Below are 21,344 nucleotides of genomic sequence, written 5' to 3'. Positions count from 1 at the left end.
GGCGATGAACAGTCTGGTAAAAGTTGTACATATACAATTGAACTTAACATATTTCCAATCTAGTAATGTTATGAAAGAGGAATTAGAACTAAAGGGGGGAAAATACCATGAGAAATAAAGGAAAAACACAAAAGAAGTTTTAAAAAGTGAACATAGTATCCTTTGCTCTGCACTCAGACCCCAGGTTTTTTTCCTCTCTGCATATGGATGGCATTGTCCATAGCAGGTTTCTCAAGATTGTCCTTGATTTCTGAACTGCTGAGATGCTAAACAGCTTAATACTCTCTTCATGACACTATTCATTCATAGTTCTCCTCCAACCTCTGACTGCTCTTTCCCAGTCTCCTTTTCTTCTATTCTTCCTCAGTATTATTTCAATTGATCTCATCTACTCCTATGAATTCAATTATCATCTCTATTCTGATGATTCTCAAATCTATTTAACCGAACATAACTTCTTTCCTAATCTTCTGTATCTCATCTCCAACTACTTATTGAACATCTAGAATTGGACATCTTAAACTCAGTATGTTTAAAACTGAATTCATTCTCTATATATCTCCAAACCCTCCCCTGTTCCTAATTTCCCTATTATCATTGAGGGGACCATCCTCCCAACACCCCAGTCTTTCAAGCTAGATGTCATCCTCCACTCCTCACTTTCTCTCACCCTTCATATTCAATCTATGTAAAGGCCAATCAATTATTCATAATATCTCCTGTACAAATTCCCTCCTCTCCTCCAACACTGCCACCAGTCTAATCCAGGTCCTCATCATCTCATGCCTGGGCTAGTGCAATAGCTTGCTGATTGGTCTCCCTGCCACAATTCTCTCTCCTCTCCAGTTCATCCTCTTCTTAGTGGCTAAAGTGAACTTTCTAAAGTATAAGTCTAATCATGTCAAGTCCTGCTCAATAAACTTCAGGAGCTCCCAGTAATCTCCAGGATTTGGTCCCTCATAATCTATCTCCCCTACTTCACTTTATACTCTGCCCCACTCTATTACCCCTACTTCACTTTATACTCTGCCCCACTCTATTACCATCCCAGCAACTCTGGCTTCCAACATACATGAAATGCTCTTCTTCCTCCCTTAAAGATCCAGTAAAATTCAATCCAATTTCTACAAGAAGTCTTTTGTGATCTCCCTTCAAGCTAGTGCTTTCCCTTTCTCTGTTTAGAGCTTTTGTACATAGTTGTTTGCACGCTGTCTCCCTCATTAGTCTGTGATCCTCTTGAAAAACATGAACTGTATCTTGCCTTTCTTTGTATTCCTACTTAAAACTTAGGTCACTGCCTAGTAAATAGTAGGTACTTAATAAATATTTATGGACTGACTGAAATATTAACTAAATGGCATCTTCCTATTTAAAAGATGAAATAAAATTATTCTCATTTGTTTTTAAAATGCATTACTAAAAACTATTACTAGGAAGAAATTTTTATCCTTTGTTTTAGCTAAAGAATAACAATTTTCTTCTTTCACAACTAGTAAATTGCTGGGAATTTTTATAAATTTCATTTATTCACAATATTCCTGGAAATTTCACTAAAATTTCCAAACAAGTCTTTCAGCTTTCAAAGAAGAACAACACAAATCCTTCTTTCCTATCTTCCCTCCTGTTTTTATTTCCCTGAACTCTAAAAGAAGTTGTCCCTAAAAAGGTTGGCACACAGTCATTGGAAAATACCTAAGAATTTGTCTCCCTAAACAATGTCAGTCCCCCATAATTCACTGCTCCATTTCACTCCTATACTCAAAAGGAGAAGTATAAATCAGCAGAAGTTGAGTAGAAATTGCCAGATTGCAGCCAAATTAAAGGAAATCATTTCCTTACTTTGATCATCTAAATATTCTATACTCAAAAGAGGACTACTTGGTCCTAGGAACATATTTGTCACCTCCAGAATAGATATAAAATTCAATTTCAACAACAAAATTAAATATGGGACTAATAATGCTACCTATTACATAACAGTTAATGATATATATATATATATATATATATATATATACTTTAACCACTAAAATATTCTCTCATTTGATCTTCACAATAATGTCGCTAAGATCGTTATTTTGTTATCCACATTTTGGAGATAAGGAAACAAGGTCAGTACCTAACAAATAGGAAGAGTTTTAAAAAAAAAAGAAATTTGTTGAGTGATCAAAGTCCATAGAACTTAAAATATCTTATCTAAATTGGTCCTAAATTGAAAAGTACAACGAGTAATATTATGTCTAGAATAAGAGAAACATGGTATAAAGGTAAAGCACACTGGATTAAAAGCAAGGAAAATGGGACTCAGGTTCCCCTTAAACCACTTCAGAGCTGTCTCAACTTGGGGTAAGGCACTCATCTTCCTAGGACCTTTCAACTTCCTCATTTGTAAAAGAGGGACAAAGACAACATCTATCATACTAAACTCAACCAGGTTATTATAATCAAATGAATAAATATAAAAACCCTTTTGAATTTGGTCCAGTCAGTTTCTAAGGGAAAGATGATTTTTTTCTGTGACACAGGAACAATACCATTTTGTCTACAATACAGTGGAAAGCTAGACCAGAATATTAACTGATCCATAAGCTCAATATTAATTGGGAAGGCGGGAGGATACAAAGGAAAGAAAACTAGTCCTGGAGACAGAAGACCTGGATTTAAATTTTTGTGCTAACATTTAATATCTGAGTGTCCTTGGGTATACTACTTAACCTCTCTAGAACCGAACTTTCTCAACAAAATGAGGGGCATAGAACAGACTGCACCTGCTCTAACTTTATGACACTTTTCATATAATGTCTTTTTCCAAATCCAGGATAGATTATCATAGAATCACCGACTAGAACAAGAAAAGATTTTAGAAGTCACTGAATCCAATTTCCTCATTTTAAACATAAGAAAATGTCTGGTGTTTTTTGCACTCAGGTTTTTCTGACTCCAATTCCAGTGTTCTATCTACTATATAACTTTAGATTCAGAATTTCTTGCAATTATAGGGGGAGGAAAGGCATGTTTTGCATATGCAGAAATGGATGAAGAGACTAAATGAAGTATAATTCAGCAAATACTGTCTTGACAAAAGATCTGAATCACTTCAAGGTCAATTCAACTACAGCTAGACAAATTATACCAGCTAATCACAACCCTATTTTAGGGAAAAAGACTAATTTGTCAAATTCTAAAAAATGTATTAGAATCCAACATTATAGACTTCCAATTTTCTTCAATAATAAAGCTCTATTATTTTCTAAAGAAAAAATTCTCTTATGAAGGAAAATTGTCTTATTTATGGAGTTTTGTTATAATATGAGATCATTAATCCTACATACAAAGTGTTCTTTTAGAATATTTCCCTAACCATACTACAAAGATTATTTCATATATAGAGGTTTATCACTAAATCTATACTAAAGAACTTTTAAATGTCTGTTCCACTAGCAAGAAATTAATTTAAAATGGGTAAAAATTGGGGCAGCTAGGTGTCACAGCGGATAGAGCACCAGCCCTGGAGTCAGAGTACCTGAGTTCACATTCAATCTCAGACATTTAATAATTGCCTAGCTGTGTGACCTTGGGCAAGTCACTTTAACTCCATTGCCTTGCAAAAATAAAATAAAATAAAATGGGCAAAAATTGAAGATAAAACCATTCAAGAAAAAAACTAACAAAAATACACAAGATTATCTGATGAAGAAACATCATGCTTTTCTACTTAGGAAAAGTGGCTGATTTCACCACTAGTAACAAATCAGTGTTAAATTAGCAACCAGAACAAGACACTAGACATTATATCCCTGACAAGCATAAAGATTCAAAACTGATATCAAGTACACATTTTCTACTATCCCAACTAAGTGACCTGAAAGGAAACACCCTAGTTTCCCAGCTTCCAACTTGCAGTACCTGATTGTAGATGATAAGAGCTAACATTTATACAGCATCTTAAAGTTTTGCAAAGTACTTTTTCCAAAGAAAAAGGGGGGGGGAGTGATATTTGGTTATAGTGGGTATCCCAAGTCTTTGTTGCTGTTCATTCATGCTCAGTCATCTACAACTCCTTATAAGCCTATTTGGGATTTTCTTAGCAAAAAAATACTGGAGATTGCCATTTCCTTCTCTAAATCATTTTATAGATGAGAAAACTGAGGCAAAATGGATTAAGGGGCTTTCCCAGGATCACATAGCTATGACCTTTCTGAGACCAGATTTGAACTCAGGAAGATGAGTCTTTCTGACTTCAGTCCCAACATTCTATACACTGTACCACCTCACTGCCCATATCAAAATATGTATTATTGTAAATTTAATACATAATACAAATTATTATATTATTATATAATACATAACATAAATATAAATAATATTAATTTTTGCTTAATTAATAATAAGAAGAAAACCTTTGGGACATCTCTATACCCAGTGTATCTCACTTATTACCTATATTGTTGACCCTGATTAAGTCATCTAATGCTATCAACCTCATTTTCTAGAAGGCAGCTAAGCTTTAATAGCTTAAAATTGAAGTAAGAATATGGGGACATCCATATAAGCTCATATTCAAGTGGGAAAAAATATCTTTAATAGTCAATCACTCAGGGAGGCTAGGTGGCGTAGTGGATAAAGCACCGGCTTTGGAGTCAAGAGTACCTGGATTCAAATTCAGTCTCAGACACCTAATAATTACCTAGCTGTGTGGCCTTGGGCAAGCCACTCAACTCCATTTGCCTTGCAAAAACCTAAAAAAAAAAAAAAAAAAAAAAAAAAAAAAAAAGGCAATCACTCCAATACTTCTTAAGTGTCCCTCTTTAAGTGCCAGTACTACTGGCACTGAGGACACTAGTACAAAGATGAACCACCTCTGTTCAGAAGGAATTTCCATGGACAACATGTATATGGAAAAGTATGTAGAACATAAATATAAAGTCAATTTGGAGTGGTTTAGAAGGAAGGAGATTAGCTCAAGAAAGCCTTCAGGCAGAAAGTGGAGTCTGGGCTGCTTGTTAAGAGGAAGGGACTCTGAGGCTGAAAGGAAGAGGAGAATGGCTGGTCAAAAATGGATACCAAGCAAAGGCTATTGGGTTGGACTGGGGGTGGGGGTGGAAAGAGGTTTTGTCCAAAGAAGCTGAAAAGAGAAATTGGCTTTAAAAGGTAAACAAAGAAGCTCTCTCTAGAGCATCATAAATTCCTACAAGCAATCAAACTGAAATTAGGTTTAAAGAAAATGTCTACCTCATGTATGCTCTGGCATCATTCTTTTTTTATTATTACTTTTTTGTAAGGCAATGGGGTTAAGTAACTTGCCCAAGGTCACACAGCTAGGTAATTATTAAGTGTCTGAGCCCAAATTCGAACTCAGGTCCTCCTGACTCCAGGGCCTATGTTCTATCTACTATGCCACCTAGCTGCCCCTCTGGTATCATTCTTAAACAAAAATAATACAAGTTGCCGTGTTATTTTACTTAAAAATAAATATTGTATAAGCAATTTCAGCAAACTTTCAATTTAATTATAAGGATCCTATCAGTCATGGATTTTATGAGAAAAAGCTTACACATAGAAGGTGCTTCTAAATAAGATTTCTCTCAATCCTCATCCAATAAAGTGGAAAACAAGATACAATTTATAGATTGTAGACCATGAAGGCAAGAAGAAAAAGAAGCATTTCATTACAGTCTTGTGCATTGAACAGTATTATTATACCCCACAGGTTTGGATTATAAAAATAAAGTTTTTTAATTTTATTTATTTAAGCAATGGGGTTAAAGAGTAACTTAGTGCCCAGGGTCACACAGGCAATTATTAAGTATTTAAGTCTGGATTTGAATACAGGTTCTTCTGACTCCAAGGCCGGTGCTCTATCCACTGCACCACCTAGCTGCCCTGCAAAGATAAAGTTTTAAAAGGGTTAGAAGGTAAAGAAGGCTCTGGAAATTAAGCCTGGAACAGGTTAAGTCACTTGTCCAGGTCACTCTCCAAGGTCAGCATTTTATCCTTTGCACCTCTGAGCTGTCTACCATCAATGAAATCATCAGTCTTCCTCTAACTCATTCCTATCACTTTCCCCTAGGTGCTGTTCTAATCTTCTTTCACTTTTCTCAAACCCTTAATTTGTGGTTCTTAACTGGGGTATATGAACTTTATAAAATTTTAATATATTTTATTTCCTTTGTAACTATATGCATTTTATTTTATGCAGTTAACATTATTCTACATTCATAATAAGTTTTTTGTAGAAGCAAAGAACTGGAAATTGAAGGGATGTCCATCAATAGGAGAATGGTCGAACAAATTGTGGTATATTAATGTAATGGAATATTCTTGTTCTATAAGAGATGAGGAGCAGCAGACAGGTTTCAGAAAGACTTACATAAACTGATTCTGAGTGAAATGAGCAAAATCAGGAAAACACTATATACTTTAACCGCAACACTGTGCAATGATCAACTATAATATACTTAGCTCTTAGCAATACAGTTATCAAAAACAATTCTAGACCTGGGATGGAAAATGCCATCCACATCCAGAGAAAGTACTATGGAATCTAAATGCAAATCAAAGGATACTACTTTTCCTTTTTTAAATGTTTTTTTCTCTCTCATGTTTTTTTCTAGGTTTGTTTGGGGGTTTTTTGTTGTTTTTTTTTTTGCAAGGCAAATGGGGTTAAGTGGCTTGCCCAAGGCCACACAGCTAGGTAATTATTAAGTGTCTGAGACCAGATTTGAACCCAGGTACTCCTGACTCCAGGGCCGGTGCTTTATCCACTACACCACCTAGCTGCCCTTCTCTCGTGTTTTTTCCTGTTCTGTTCTGATTCTTCTTTTTACAGGGTAACTAATATGAAAATATGTGTAACATCACTGTACAGGTATAACCTTTATCAGATTACTTGCTATCCTAGGGTGGGGGAGGGAAATGTAGGAGGGAGAAAACTTTACAAAAATGAATATTAAAAATTATCTTTATATGTAATAGAAAAATAAATATTAAAAAATTTTTAATTAAATAAAAAATTTAAATTTAAAAAACATTATTCTGAGAAGGGGACCAAAGACTTTGGAATGACAAAGAAATACATGACACAAAAAAGATAAGCTCTGTCCTAAATAAAGCCCAGCTTCCTTAATACACAAGGTATCAAACTGAGTGTTTTATAGAGGAAAAACTGAAACCACTTAGTGTGAGTCCTTCCAACTTTTTTCCCCTATCGTATCTTCTTACCTTCCTTCTTATCTCAAAAGAATAAATTCCTCCTTTCCAAAACTAATTTTCTTCATTTGCATCTTCTATCCCAGGTCTCTTCTCCTTTTCCCACTACAATCATTCCCTTTCTTGAATCTTCCATTTCTCTCCATTTCTTCCTTACCCTACCTACAACCATATTTAAACCTCCCCAACTTAAAAATACATTCTATTGATCTTGTCATAACCTCAAGTTCCTGTGTCATCTCTCTCCTTACTTTCATGCCAAACTTCTCAAATTGTACATACGTAATTCTTCTACTTCCTTACTCCTACCTTATTCTTTCACCCACTGTGATCTTTCTTACCTCACCCCCAAAAAAAAACCATACTCTCAAAAAAATCACCAATGACCTGCAAAATAAAAAGACCTCAGTATTCTTGATTTCTATGTTACATTTATATCTTTTCTAATAGAGCATGCTTTAGTGAAAAGAGTACTGGACTTAAGAGTCAGGAGAGAATTGGGTTCAAATCCTACATGACACTTGCTTTCTCTACACTTCCCCCTTTCACATGAACAACAAATCATATAACCTCCTAAAGTCTTGATTTTCATAACTATAAACTGAGGGTATGTCTTCAGCATTTACCTTACAAAGATATTTTAAGTGTCAAACAAAAATAGCCTTGTTTCCATCACATTTCATTTTCCTGGTTAACCTACTACCTGTCTGATCTTTCTCAGTCTTATCTTTCTCCCCACTTCTCCCATCCCATAAATATAGACTTCTTGGATATTTGGTACTCAGCAATCTTTTCTTTAACTACATCATCCTTGGCAATCTCACATAATCCATGTTTTAATTATCACCTCATGTAGCTTACTCCAGAATCTCCATCTTTTGCACCAACCTTTTTTTCCCCCAAACTCTAAATCTTAAAGCTTTTCCAAATGCCTACCAAATAGTACTACTTACATGTCCCACTAGTGGCTCAAATACATCTAAAACCAAATTCCTCATTTTTCTCTCTAAATATGATCCTCCTATTCCTGTTAATACTATCACCACCTTCCAAGTCATTTAAATTCTAAACCTCAGTCATCTTTGATTCATCCCTCTCTCTCTCACAGTACCATCTACACTCCATATATTTTGTAAATCCATGGTAATTTCCATGTAGTCCCCTCCCCATTCAAATGTGAAGTCCATGAAAGGAGAGATCATGTTTTTGCCTTCCTTTACCTCCCCAGGGTTTAGAAAAGTGTCTTACAGTAAGCATGTAAAAAAAGTTCACTGACTTGACTCCTATATTTAGTCAATTGTAAAGACCTGATAATTCTAACTTGTCTGCATAGGTATTTAATAAATTCTTGTGAATTGAATTTAATGCATTAGCTACTTCCACTCCTCTCTAGAAACAACGTCACCACCACTGGAGAGCTATTTGGAACTACGCCCAAAGGGCAACAAAAATGTGCATACCCTTTGATCCAGCAATACCACTACTGGGTCTATATCCTGAAGAGATGATGAAAAAGAGTAAAAACATTACTTGTACAAAAATATTTATAGCAGCCCTGTTTGTGGTGGCAAAGAATTGGAAATCAAGTAAATGCCCTTCAATTGGGGAATGGCTTAGCAAACTGTGGTATATGTATGTCATGGAACACTATTGTTCTATTAAAAAACCAGGAAGGATGGGATTTCAGGGAAGCCTAGAAGGATTTGCATGAACTGATGCTGAGTGAGATGAGCAGAACCAGAAAAACACTGTATACCCTAACAGCAAAATGGGGGTGATGTTCAACCTTGAAGGACTCACTCATCAGTGCAACAATCAGGAGCAATTTGGGGCTGTCTGCAAAGGAGAGTACCATCTGTATCCAGATAAGGAGCTGTGGCGTTTGAACAAAGTTCAAGGACTATTCCCTTTAATTTATTTATTTATTTGTTTGTTTGTTTTTTAGGTTTTTGCAAGGCAAACAGGGTTAAGTGGCTTGCCCAAGGCCACACAGCTAGTAATTATTAAGTGCTGAGACCAGATTTGAACACAGGTACTCCTGACTCCAAGGCCAGTGCTTTATCCACTGCACCACCTAGCCTCCCTTATTCCTTTTAATTTAGGAAAAAAATATCTTATTGTCTGATCTTGTTACCTCTTAGACTTCTTGTCTCTTTAAGGATATGATTTCTCTCTCATCACACCCAATTTGGATCAAGGTACAACATGGAAATAAAGTAAAGGCTGACAGATTGCTTTCCGTGGAGGGGGGAGTAAGATTGGGGGGAAAATTGTAAAACTCAAATAATATTTTTAATAAAAATAAATTTTAAAAAAAACATCACCACCAGTGGTGGGATTCAAATAAATTAACAAGCTGTTTGCCAAACTCTATATTCAATTTTTTCTAATTCTAAATTTTTCTAATTCCAGCTTTATCTCCAATTACACATAAGGCACAAGCTGAACATGAACTTGGTGTGCACAATTTTGCCTACAATGATCCTTCCAAGGCAAGAGAAAGACCCTTTGCCATCCAGATTTTCTTCCTATCCAATTGTTACGCAATACATAATTCCAAAACAAAAGCCATCTCTTCCATAAAAGTTTCTCTGATCATTCTCCCCCCACCTCAGTAAACTAACTCCCAGAGTTCCCTGTACTTCTCCATTTAGAGTTTCTCATTCTTCCTCAGAGGGAGAAGGATTGGATCTATGATTTAATTAGAATAGGAAATTCCAAGATGAAAGATTTCCTCTTCAACTTGAATCTCAGAATGCTGCTTAGAGTTTGAAAAGTGACATGACTGGCCAGAGTAAGTCAGAGGCAGATTTGAACAGACTTCCTGCCTAGGAAATCAACTCGCTATCTACTATAACACACTGCCTCTCTATTAACCCACCCCAATAGTTTTGGACATAATATATTCCCCACTAAGCTTCTGACTCCTCCAATTCAATTCAAAAAGTAATTATTAAATGCCTATCATATGCAAGACACTGCATAAATGCTGAAAATAGCCTCAAAAAAATAGTCTCTGCCTTCCAAAAGTTTATATTCTTCTGTTCCTTGGTAATGGGGACCATATTTTGTCCCTCTTTATATATCCCACAACACCTAGCATCATGTTTGGCACAAATAATAACTCAAATGACTAAATAAACAAAATTGTCCAATTCTGATATTTTGAATCAATTACTGATTTAACTTCTCATACTAAATAACAAACCTAAGAGGCAGTTCACTTTCTAAAATTCCACTTAGTATCTCCATAAATCTCTGTCAATGTTCTGAATCAACAAGAGATCATTTATCCTTAATGAATCATTCTGAGTGGTTAAATTTTCTGAACAGTTAAGGATTCAGCCCTTTAAATACAATTTATTTGTTTTGTTTTGATCCTTTTGGTTGGCTAACTTTAAATATTTACATGTTTGCCTACTTTCTTAATCTAAGGGTGCTGTCTCAGAGGGAAAAGATTTGAGACAAGAGCACCTGGTTTCAATCTGTCATTTACTACCTCCTTGGTAACACATTATGAACTGTTAAGACTTAAAAGCAAATCACTCTGGATTTTAGTCTTCTCATCTATAAAACTATACAGATTTGGACTAGATAACCTCTAAGGTCTCTTTCAGATCCAGAAATATGAACAGATGAACCATTATTGTTACAGTGTGCAGAGATATCCTTAGGATCTATTGATATGGATGAAGTTATGTATGCCCCTTACCTGAATGGTGCCAGGTTGTTTGGTTGAGTTTTGGGGTCTATTTTTTTTAATAATTGCTTTCCCCTCTTGCTAAGAGGTCACCCTTTGCTATTTGTTGGGAGTAGTGACAGCTCTATAATCTGTTACAGTGCAGTGGATTTGGTAAAACCACCACTCTTATTAGAGATGTAAAACAAGATTAAATTGGTTATGATTGAGAGCTCAACAAGCAGGAATGAGGCTACCTCTATTTTGACAGTTCAGGCAGATTTTTAGCTAACTTCCTGGTTCTCAGCTGTGTTCAGTTTGGATTTAGTATTATTTTATTTTCATGTGTCTGTCAGAGAACATAGCTGAATTTATTAGCAGCCAAAAAAGTTACAGCATTCCAAATGCTAAAAAATAATCTGTTTCCATAGTTTACTCATAGTTTCTAAAGTGTACCAAAAACATTTTATCATGAATAGAGGTATTTTAGAAGACTATTTCACCTAAAGATGAAAAATATCATCAAAATTTTTGTAGGAAAAAACACTGACACATGCATACACTACAATAAGGATAAGCTATGTCAGAAAAAAATATTAAGTATTAAGTAGAAACACTCATTAGAACTGGAATGAAAATATTTCACTGTAGAAAAGCACTGAAATAGTTTCTTTGAACAGTTTCTAGAAAAACAATGGTAATTTTTTCAAACCAACCACAATTAACTGCTCAGTTTAAATATAATTTGAAATTAAAGACTCTACTGCCTTTTGGATAATGTAAGCCAAAAAATTTTTAATGAAATATCAAGTACCTGGGGGTTTAAAGAACATTTCTTGAGATAATGATGTTCAACAGTACTTTCTAATATTTTTTTAAAAAACTGCTACATTACTTTTTTTTTTTTTTGGCAAAGCAATGGAGTTAAGTGATTTGGCCAAGGCCACACAGCAAGGCAATTATTAAGTGTCTGAAGTCAAATTTGAACTCAGGTACTCCTGACTCCAGGGCTGGGGCTCTATACACTTTGCCACCTAGCCAGCCACCCCTACATTACATATTTACTCCATTTTAAGTGGGTTTGAATTGTCAGATTGTCCAAACAAATCTAATTATGTACCATTTTCATCAACCCCATTTTCATCAACCCCAACAGTTGAATTTCTTTTCAAGATAATATTAGCAACAGTTTTCATATATAATGGACTGCATATAATCCCTTTAAAAATGAGGAAATTGAGCCTCAACAAGCTAAAACTCAAATTCAGGTCTTCTGATTTCCAGAATCTTGCTATTTCTACTACTACTACTCTCAAAGGAACCCACTGTTCTCAGCTCTGCCATTAGTTGGTTGTGTGATCATGGCTAATTTTTGAGCTTTCTATGGGACTCAGTCTTACCATCCATAAAACAAGAGGTTAGATATCTATCATCCCTTCCAGAGCTCACATTAAGCATTACTTCTTGGAAATTTGTAAAGCTGATGACAGCAGGAGAAACCCATTTGGTTAAAGCTCTAGTGTTACTCTTCTGTACTGGAAGAGTCACTCGATTCTGGGCAACAAAAATTTATTGAGACCAGATTTCTTATACCAAAACAAAGCAACCATAAAGATTCATAATTACAGCAAGCAGAATATATGTGCATATAAAAAATTTATACTAGTCAAGTCAGGAAAAAAAGATATGAAGTAATAGAAAAAACACAGATGTGAGAGAACCAGAAAGCCACTTTTTAAATATGTGACTATAGTCAGCAATTGACCTCCCTCAACACCTCATTTGTAAAATGGGGAAAATGATAGTTGTATTACCTGCAGAATTGTAGTGAGGAAACTATTTCATAAATCAGTTATTATAGAGACCAATAAGAAGTAGAGTCTAATTAGTAATTTATTTAATTTGACTTATGAGGTAGGTCTTAAAATAGATAGTAACTGAGAAGGATCAGGAATAATGTGTTGTAATTTTCTAACACTGATTCTTATACAATTTCTTCCTGCTGACTTAATCCTCTAATAATGACCAAATCTCTATGAAGGATATTACAAAATTTATATATCTAAATCTATTAAGTTTTTGTCTTTCTTTGCATCCCCACTGCTTTTGTTATTGAGGCATTTCAGTCTTGTTCTACTCTTCATAACCCTATTTGCGGTTTTCTTGGCAAAGATACTAGAGTGGTTTTGCTATTTCCTTCTCCAGCTCATTTTATAGCCAAAAAAAAACCAACAAAAAAACGGAGGCACAAAGAGTTAAGAGACTTGCCCAGGGTCACACAATTAATAGTGCCTGGTACATTTTAGATGCTTAACAAATGCCTTCTAACTGCAATCAAAGATTAGATTAGAGAATCAAGTTGTTTTTCTAGCATTTATCAAACGCAGAATGATCTTAAGTATCCTTTTCACCTGAAAAATAGATATATTTTTTCTTGTATGAGTAATGTAATTATACTGACATGCACACACATACACTCATAAATACACACCTACATGCCTTATTCACAAATAAATGAAGAGAAGATTTACATATATCCAATATAAACTAAAGCTGAGGCTATGTCCCAAAGAAAATAATTCATAACCAGCCTGAGCTTACCATTCTGTTGCTCCAATCATGGAGCAGAATCTCCAATTCAGACCATAGGATATGGCTAGATCCTTCAACAAAATAACCTTTCAGGGGGGCAGAGCCAAGATGGCAGTATGAGAACAGCCTTTCCTAGAAGCTTTCTCCAAAATATTCCAAAAACCTTAAAATTATGCCTCTAACTAAATTTTTGAGAGACAGAACCCATAGAATGATCCAGTGAGGCAATGTTCCAGCCCAAGGTAACCTGGAAGATCATGGGAAAGCTCTATTCTATGGGGGTAGAGGGGATGATAGCACAGCCAGGAATATCCCGCCAGAGTGAAGGAGCTCCAGTCTTCCAGAAACAAACCCACTGGGCTCCTGGACGCCTGGATGCCAGGAACACCGGCTCCTAGCAACAGAAGCAGTTTCCTGACCTGCCAACCCAGGAAATAGCAATCACAATTTGGAAGATCAGCAGAGAAACATCTGCCAAAGTAAGTGGGAGCCAGAGTGGCCCCCAGCACCACCCAGATCCCAGGAAACAGCAGGCCCCCAGAGCCGCCCAGCAGGGAGCCACCTGGCAGCTGCTTCCAGAGTGCTCAGCCTATGGAAGGCACAGATGTGGAGGGAGACTGTTGAGGTCTTTCCTCTAGCCCTGGGACAGCAGTCTTGTACTTTGTCCATAACCCTGGTTACAGTCTGGGACCCCCCATTACCATAGAGCAAGGACCTTCCTCAAGGCTCCAGAGCAGAGGGGAGGGCTTGTGGTCATCCACAGGCTAAAGCACAGACCAGGAGAGCAGTCAGAGCCTCTCATAAGACCCTGAAGGAACTGAGATGCTTGTGAAGTGTCCCAATGATACTCAAAAGCTCGGGAAGCACCCCCAAACCAGGCACAGGCTGGGGAAATGAATAAACAGGGAAAAAAAGGAACCTGACCATAGACAATTCCTTATGTCCCTTGGAGGAACAAAACACACAATCAGAAGATGAGAAAGTCCCAGCTTCTGTATCTAAATCCTCATAGAAGTTGGTCTCAGGCTATTTCAGAGCTCAAAAAAGATTTTGAAAATCAAATAAGGGGGGTAGAGGAAAAATTGGGAAGAGAAATGAGGGAGATGCAGGAAAAACATGAAAACTAAATCAACAACTTAAACAAGAAGATCCAAAAAATGCTGAAGAAAATAACATACTAAAAACTAGTTTAGGTCAAATGGAAAAAAAGTTCATGAGGAGAAAATTACCTAAAGCAAAACCAGATGGGAAAGGAGATAAGAAAGGTTTCTGAAGAAAACAAATCCTTCAAATTTAGAATGGAGTTAAAGGAAGCTGATGAGTGGGGTGGCTAGGTGACACAGTGGATGGAGCACTGGCCCTGGAGTCATGAGTACCTGAGTTCAAGTCCGGCCTCAGACACTTAATACTTACCTAGCTATGTGGCCTTGGGCAAGCCACTTAATCCCATTTGCCTTGCAAAAACCTAAAAAAAAGAAAAAATTTTAAAAAAGAAAAAAAAGCTAATGACTTTGTGAGGAATCAAGACAATAAAACAATATCAAAAGAATGAAAAACTAGAAGAAACTATGAAATATCTTATTGAAAAAAACAACAGATCTGGAAAACAGATCCAGAAGAGATAATTTTTAAAATATTGGGCTACCTGAAAGTCATGATCAGGAAAGGAACCTTGACTTCATTTTTAAAGAATTTCTACAGGAAAACTGCCCTGATATCCTAGAAGCAGAGGGCAAAAATAGAAATTGAGAGAATCCACAGATCTCTTCCTGAAAGAGATCCAAAAAAAATTAAAAAATACCCCCCCCGAATATTATAGCCAAGTTCCAGAACTCACAAGTGAAAGAGAAAATACAAGCAGCCAGAACAAAACAATTCAAATATCATGTAGCTCAGTCAGGATCACATAGGACTTAGCAGAATCTACATTAAGGGCTCATAGGGCTTGGAATATGATATTCCAGAAAGCAAAAGAGCTTTGCAACCAAGAATCAACCACCTGGCAAAACTGAACATTTTCTTCCAAGGAAAAGATGGACTTTCAGTGAAACGGGGGTTTCAAATGTTCCTGTTGAAACAACCAGAGTTAAGCAGAAAGTTTGATCTTCAAGTACAGGACTCAGGTGAAGCACAGAGAGGTGGACGAGAAAGGGTAAATTATGAGGGATTTAATGATGATGATGAACTGCATATATATATATATATATATATATATATATATATATATATGTGTGTGTGTGTGTATGTATGTATGTATGTATATTCCTGCACGAGAAGATGATACTGATAATACTCATATGAACCTTCCCATTTAATAGAGTAGTTAGAACAAGCTTTTATAGATGAGGCACAGGAGAGAGCTGAATTTGAAGTATAATATATATTGTAAAAATGGAGTCAATGGGTAAAAAAGGAAATGTACTGGGAGAAAGGAAAGGAAAAGTAGAATAGACTAAGATATTTCATGTAAAAGGTCAAGAAATAGCTTTTGCAATGGTATGAAAGGGGGGGAAGGTGGGAGGTTGAGGGAGCCTTCATTCTCATCAGAAATAGCTCAAAAAGGAAACAACATATATACTTAATAGGGTATAGAAATCTAGAAGAAAAAGGAGAGAAAGGGGCTGGGGGAAGGGAGGGGAGCTGTAGGAGATAGAGAAGAGGGTAGATCATGGGAGAGGATAGTCAGATATAATACATTTTCTTTTTTTTATTTTTTGCAAGGTGGTGGGACTGGATGGCCTGTCCAGGACCACAGGGCTGGGTGGTTGCTGGGTCTCTGGAGAAGCTTGGGGTCTCTTGGCCCCAGTGCTGGTGTTCTGTCTACTGCACCATTCAGCTGTCCCACAGCACACTTTTGAAGAGGGACAGAGTGGAAGAACAGAGAAAATTTAATAATTGGTAATGGGGAGAAATGGATGGCGGGAATTACAAGCAGCACCAGCAACTGTGGAAAAATATGGAAGTAACTGATGGAAGTCTCTGATGGATTTATGATAAAGAATGCGATCCACCCCAGAGACAGATCTGATCATATCAGAACACAGATTGAAGCACATTTTTTTTCTCTTTCTTTCACTTTATTTCTCGTGATGTTTTTTTGTTTTTGTGGGGGGATTGTGTTCACTTACAACAAGACTATTTTAGTAATGTGTAAATAAGTAAAAAATTAAAAATTTCAGGACATTTGCAGTTCTGTTGCTCTGAGCCTGCAGAGCTTCCATGGAGCTAGCAGAGACCTTGGTCAGCAATTGTAACCTAGATCACCCTAAAAAAAAGGAAGAATCTAGAAGTTGTGTCCCCCAGATCCAAACCAAGTCTCAAGGAAGGCAGTAATCAGAATGAACTCAAGGTCTGACTGATTAAAACACCCTTAGTGTTTGTAGTTTCCTAGTCTGAATCACTCTAAAATCATTGAAGAAACCAAAACTCAATTATCAAAGAAAGCAATAGCAGGATTCCAAGAACTATAACATACACCCACAAAAAACCTAGAAATTTCCACTATATGTACACAGAGCTTGACCCTAACAGAAAGTCTCAATTTTGTAAGTCTAGAAAGATGAGTAAACAAAACAAAAAAACTCCACAGCATTCACAAAGTCTCAAAGAAAACACAGTTTGGCAACAGTCAAATAGAATTCTATGATAAATTTTAAAAAACAGAATTTTTTAAATTTTAAAATATTTAAATGAAATGAATTCTCTAGGGGAAAGTATTAGAAAATAAATGAAAAGTTCTAAAAGAAAGACTTAAAAGAATAATTAGCAATTTAAAACAAGAGGTCCTTTATAAAAAGAACAGACTCCCTGAAAATCAGAATGGACTAAAAAAAAGTTAAAAAGCTAATAAGAAATATTAAAACAACATCAAAAGACTGAAAAAATAGAAGAAAATATAAACATCTTATATCCAAAACAACCTGGAAAAGAGTACAAGGGGAAAAAGAATTTAAGAATCACTAAAGGGCAACTATGTGGTGCAATGGAAAGAGCACCAGCCCTGGAATCTGGAGGACCTGAGTTCAAATCTAACCTCAGATACTTAATTACCTAGTTGTGTGAGCTTGAGCAAGTCACTTAACCCCCAATGCCTTGCAAAAACCTAAATAACTTTTAAAAAATTAAGGATCACTGAGCAAAAAAGAGACTGGCTATACTTCATGAAATCATGAATGAAAACACTTAGACCTAGAAACTTAGTTATTTGCTAAACCAAAGATCCCAGATACTGGGATCAAAAATTCCAGGGAAAGCTAGAAAGTACAGCAAAAGTTAGGTTGAGACTATCACCTGACATCATATACCAGTTCCAAATAAAACTGATATGCTCCAAATAGAAGCACAATTTAGAGATTAAAATGTTGCTTCATATGCAAATTAGAGAGTAAAAGAGAAATAATCTTTCAGAACTAAAGAAAGGGGAACAATCCAAGACCAAATAAGAAATTGCAAGAATCACAGAAGATAAAATGAACAATTTTTATTAAATAAAATTAAGTGCTTTGCACAAACAAAATCAATTCAGTTTAAATTAGAAAAGAAACCAGGAACTTGAAACATACTTTGCAATGTTTCTCTAATATAAGGAACTAGTTCAATGCACATTGGTAATAATGACAAAAAAAGAAAAAAACCAATGTGAGAAGCTGAGAAATAGATACACATGTTAATATTAATATACTATCAGAGGAGTTATAAACTGGCTTAGTCATTCCAGAAAGCAATTTGGAACTATAACCATAAAGCCCTTCATTTGAGCAAATGATACCCCTACAAAGCTGCCTAAAGAGAGAAAAAAAACAGACGTGTACAAAAACATCTGTAAAAACTTTATTGTGGTGGCGAAGAACTGGAAAGCAAGGGAGTCCCCATCAACTGCAGAATGACTGAACAAAAATATGGTAAATGAATGTAGCATAATATTAGCACACCACAAAATATGACAAAAGGATCAGACTAATCCTGTGAAACATAAAAGGATTTATATGAACTGAAATGAAACCAGGAGAAAAAGAATTCTACAGCAATATAAAGACAATTTTAAAAGACTAAGATCTCATATTAATGGAATGACCAACCACAGTTCCATTGTATCTAAACTGACAAAGTTCTCTGCCTGAAAAGAATTTGATGGACTTAAGATTTAGAATGAGACATATATTTTTGGACAAGATCAATATGAAAATCTCTTGTTTGACTAGTTGTACTTATTAAGGTTTTGCTTTTCCTTTTTTTTTAATTGAGGGTAAGAAAAGTAGTGGGGGCTAGAAAAAAAAACTTCTTTATTATCACTTCCCAAAAACAATATGGGAACAAAAGGAAAGCCAGAAGAAATAAACAAGCAGAACTTTGACAATTATATATTGAATTTATTAAGAGTTTTAAAAATAAAAAATCAATATTTATACAACATAGAGATTTATAATCTTATACATATAACTTTTCCTCTTTCCTTCAATGCAAATGAAAATGCTTATTTTGTTTAGTGTTTGTTAAGTTCATTAGTAAATAAATTTTACTTATAACATTTAAAGGAGTGAAGAAATCTATGGGAAATTTCATTTTTTTAGTTGTCCACTTAAAATTGAGAAAATCCTAAAACTGAATTCTTTTAACTATTTCCTAAATATTTTTTATACTTTGTATTTCTGATGGAAAAATTTATGAGGCACTGCTACAGCTAAATTATCATGGACACCATCTTTATCCTAATATCACTCACATAATCTAAAACATTAAAGGAATCAACAGCTTATCTCAATGAAAGATCAAATAGTGTGTAGCCTGATTTTGATACAACCATCTCTCATAGTATTATTGTATCTCAACATAGTACCTACTGCCACATGTTCTCTAGGTCATTGAAAGCTTCATATTACAGTCTTCAACTAAGTAGACCATCTTGTGACATTGTTATGTGTAAGGTGAAATACTGATGGAAAACAATTTCCATGATTAAAAGCAAATTTTCAAAATGCTCATATATCTGGCATCGGAGAATTCAAGTCAGTAAAACTGCAAATTAATTTCTGACAGTAATACCACTAGTAGACATCTATCCCAAGGAGGTGAAAGACAAAAAAGGATCCCATTTAAACAAAAATATCTAAGCAGAAAAAAAAGAAGAAAAATGAATACCCATGCAGTGACCAAGCAATTAGAACTTCACAGGACTAATAGTAAAGCATTTTACTAAGTAGGGAGGTGATGAATTACAGGTACAGAATGAAGTATTCATTTTCAGACATGACCAATGAGTTGATTCATTTCTTTATTGCACTTATCTTTCTTTAAAAAAATGATCCTATGGAGAAGAGTCGTAGAAAGGAATCTTTGGGGGCAAAAGCCTTAACAATGATATGTTTAAAAAAAGAAAAGAAAAGAAAGGTTACCCTTAAACAGTTTTTATAAAGAGAAAGTGTGAGGGGCAGCTAGGTGGCACAGTGCATAGAGCATCAGCCCTGGAGTCCGGTCAGACCTGAGTTCAAATCTAACCTCAGACACAATAATTATCCAGTTGTGTGACCCTGGGCAAGTCCCTTAACCCCATTGCCTTGCAAAAAAGGAGAGAGAGAGAGAGAGAGAGAGAGAGAGAGAATGAGTCATTTGATGGAACACCAACAGCATTTCGTACTTCAGAAATGGGTATAGAAAATTTGACTAGGATCTTCCATGAAACAAACCTTATCCATAAAAATCTATGCAGACATCATGAGGCCATTATATCTATTAGTAACCCAAACCTCCTCACTCTTATGTAGCCTTTAAGATTAACAAAGCACTTTCTTCAAATAATCCTCTGAGAGAAGTATTTATTACAAATGCTGTCATCCCAATTTTACAAGTAAGGAAAGTGAGGCTAACAAAAGAAAGGACTTAATCAGAGTCACATAGCTAATACACTGCAATGCCTGGATATTAATTCATGTCTTTTACTTCAAGTTCAATGTTCTTTCTACTACACCACAGACACAAGGTGTCAAGTTTCTAGATCTTGTAGGAAATATTTTCTATCATTTGGTGTGCTATCTTTTGCAAATAGCACATATAAAACTGTTGACGCTTTCTAATAAAACAGTACATAGTCAATAAATTGCAGTCACTAAATATGATTATCACCATGATACAAAACACATTTATCTTTGTACTGATTCAAACAATTTCCACAGATTTTTTTCATGGATCCAAAAGAAGCACAGGCTTTAATCAAATGAACACTGGTTTTCCTTGAAGGAAAACTTCATGTGAGATGACATTCCCACAGTGGACATCTATTTAACATGTATTTAATATGTTATCTGCTCAGAACCTTTATCTTTTCAATAATGATGGAAGTAAAAATTATTGAAAATTTTTCAATTTTCAATTTTGCAATGCAAAATAAGGTCTCAGGACAATTCAAACAATAAGTACACAACCATCAGTCTACCAAAGCTCTTCCATAGCTTTGGTGAAGATTTAGTTTTGTCTACCTACAGGCATGAGCTTAGTACCCAAGTCAGCTAGAGCACTGAATCTTAACCCAAAAGACTGGACTGGGAATCCCCATTCTGCCTCTTATCAGCTTATGATCTTCCCATAACACCAAATAAATGGCAATTATAATAGACATCTTCCTTCTTATCTATCAATTCCATCACAGAGGATAAGTCTGAAGAAATTCTTCTGTCTGAGGTACCATGTCTAATTTATTTCCTCAGCAACAGAAGAAATTTTTAAAAACTGAATGAACCAGAGGCAGGGTTTTGAGGAGGGTGTCTACCAGTATCCCACAATTCTGTTCTATTTAGTTATGCTGTTCTGAATCTCTTACCAAAACTTGGGTTTTAGCAAAACTAATTTTCTGCCTGAACCTAGCCTGCCT

The 21,344-nt window shown here is 35.5% G+C and overlaps 1 protein-coding gene across 3 annotated transcripts in view; it reads right to left on the bottom strand.

Moving 5' to 3' along the window:
• RABGAP1L (RAB GTPase activating protein 1 like) overlaps window positions 1–21,344 on the bottom strand; it is a 716,515-nt gene that overhangs the window by 641,857 nt on the left and 53,314 nt on the right. The gene's annotated exons all lie outside the window — the stretch shown is intronic.

Source organism: Macrotis lagotis, chromosome 2 (genome assembly GCF_037893015.1).
Source record: "Macrotis lagotis isolate mMagLag1 chromosome 2, bilby.v1.9.chrom.fasta, whole genome shotgun sequence".
Classification (NCBI taxonomy): Eukaryota; Metazoa; Chordata; class Mammalia; order Peramelemorphia; family Peramelidae; genus Macrotis; species Macrotis lagotis.
This window is presented reverse-complemented; position numbering and strand designations above follow the sequence as displayed.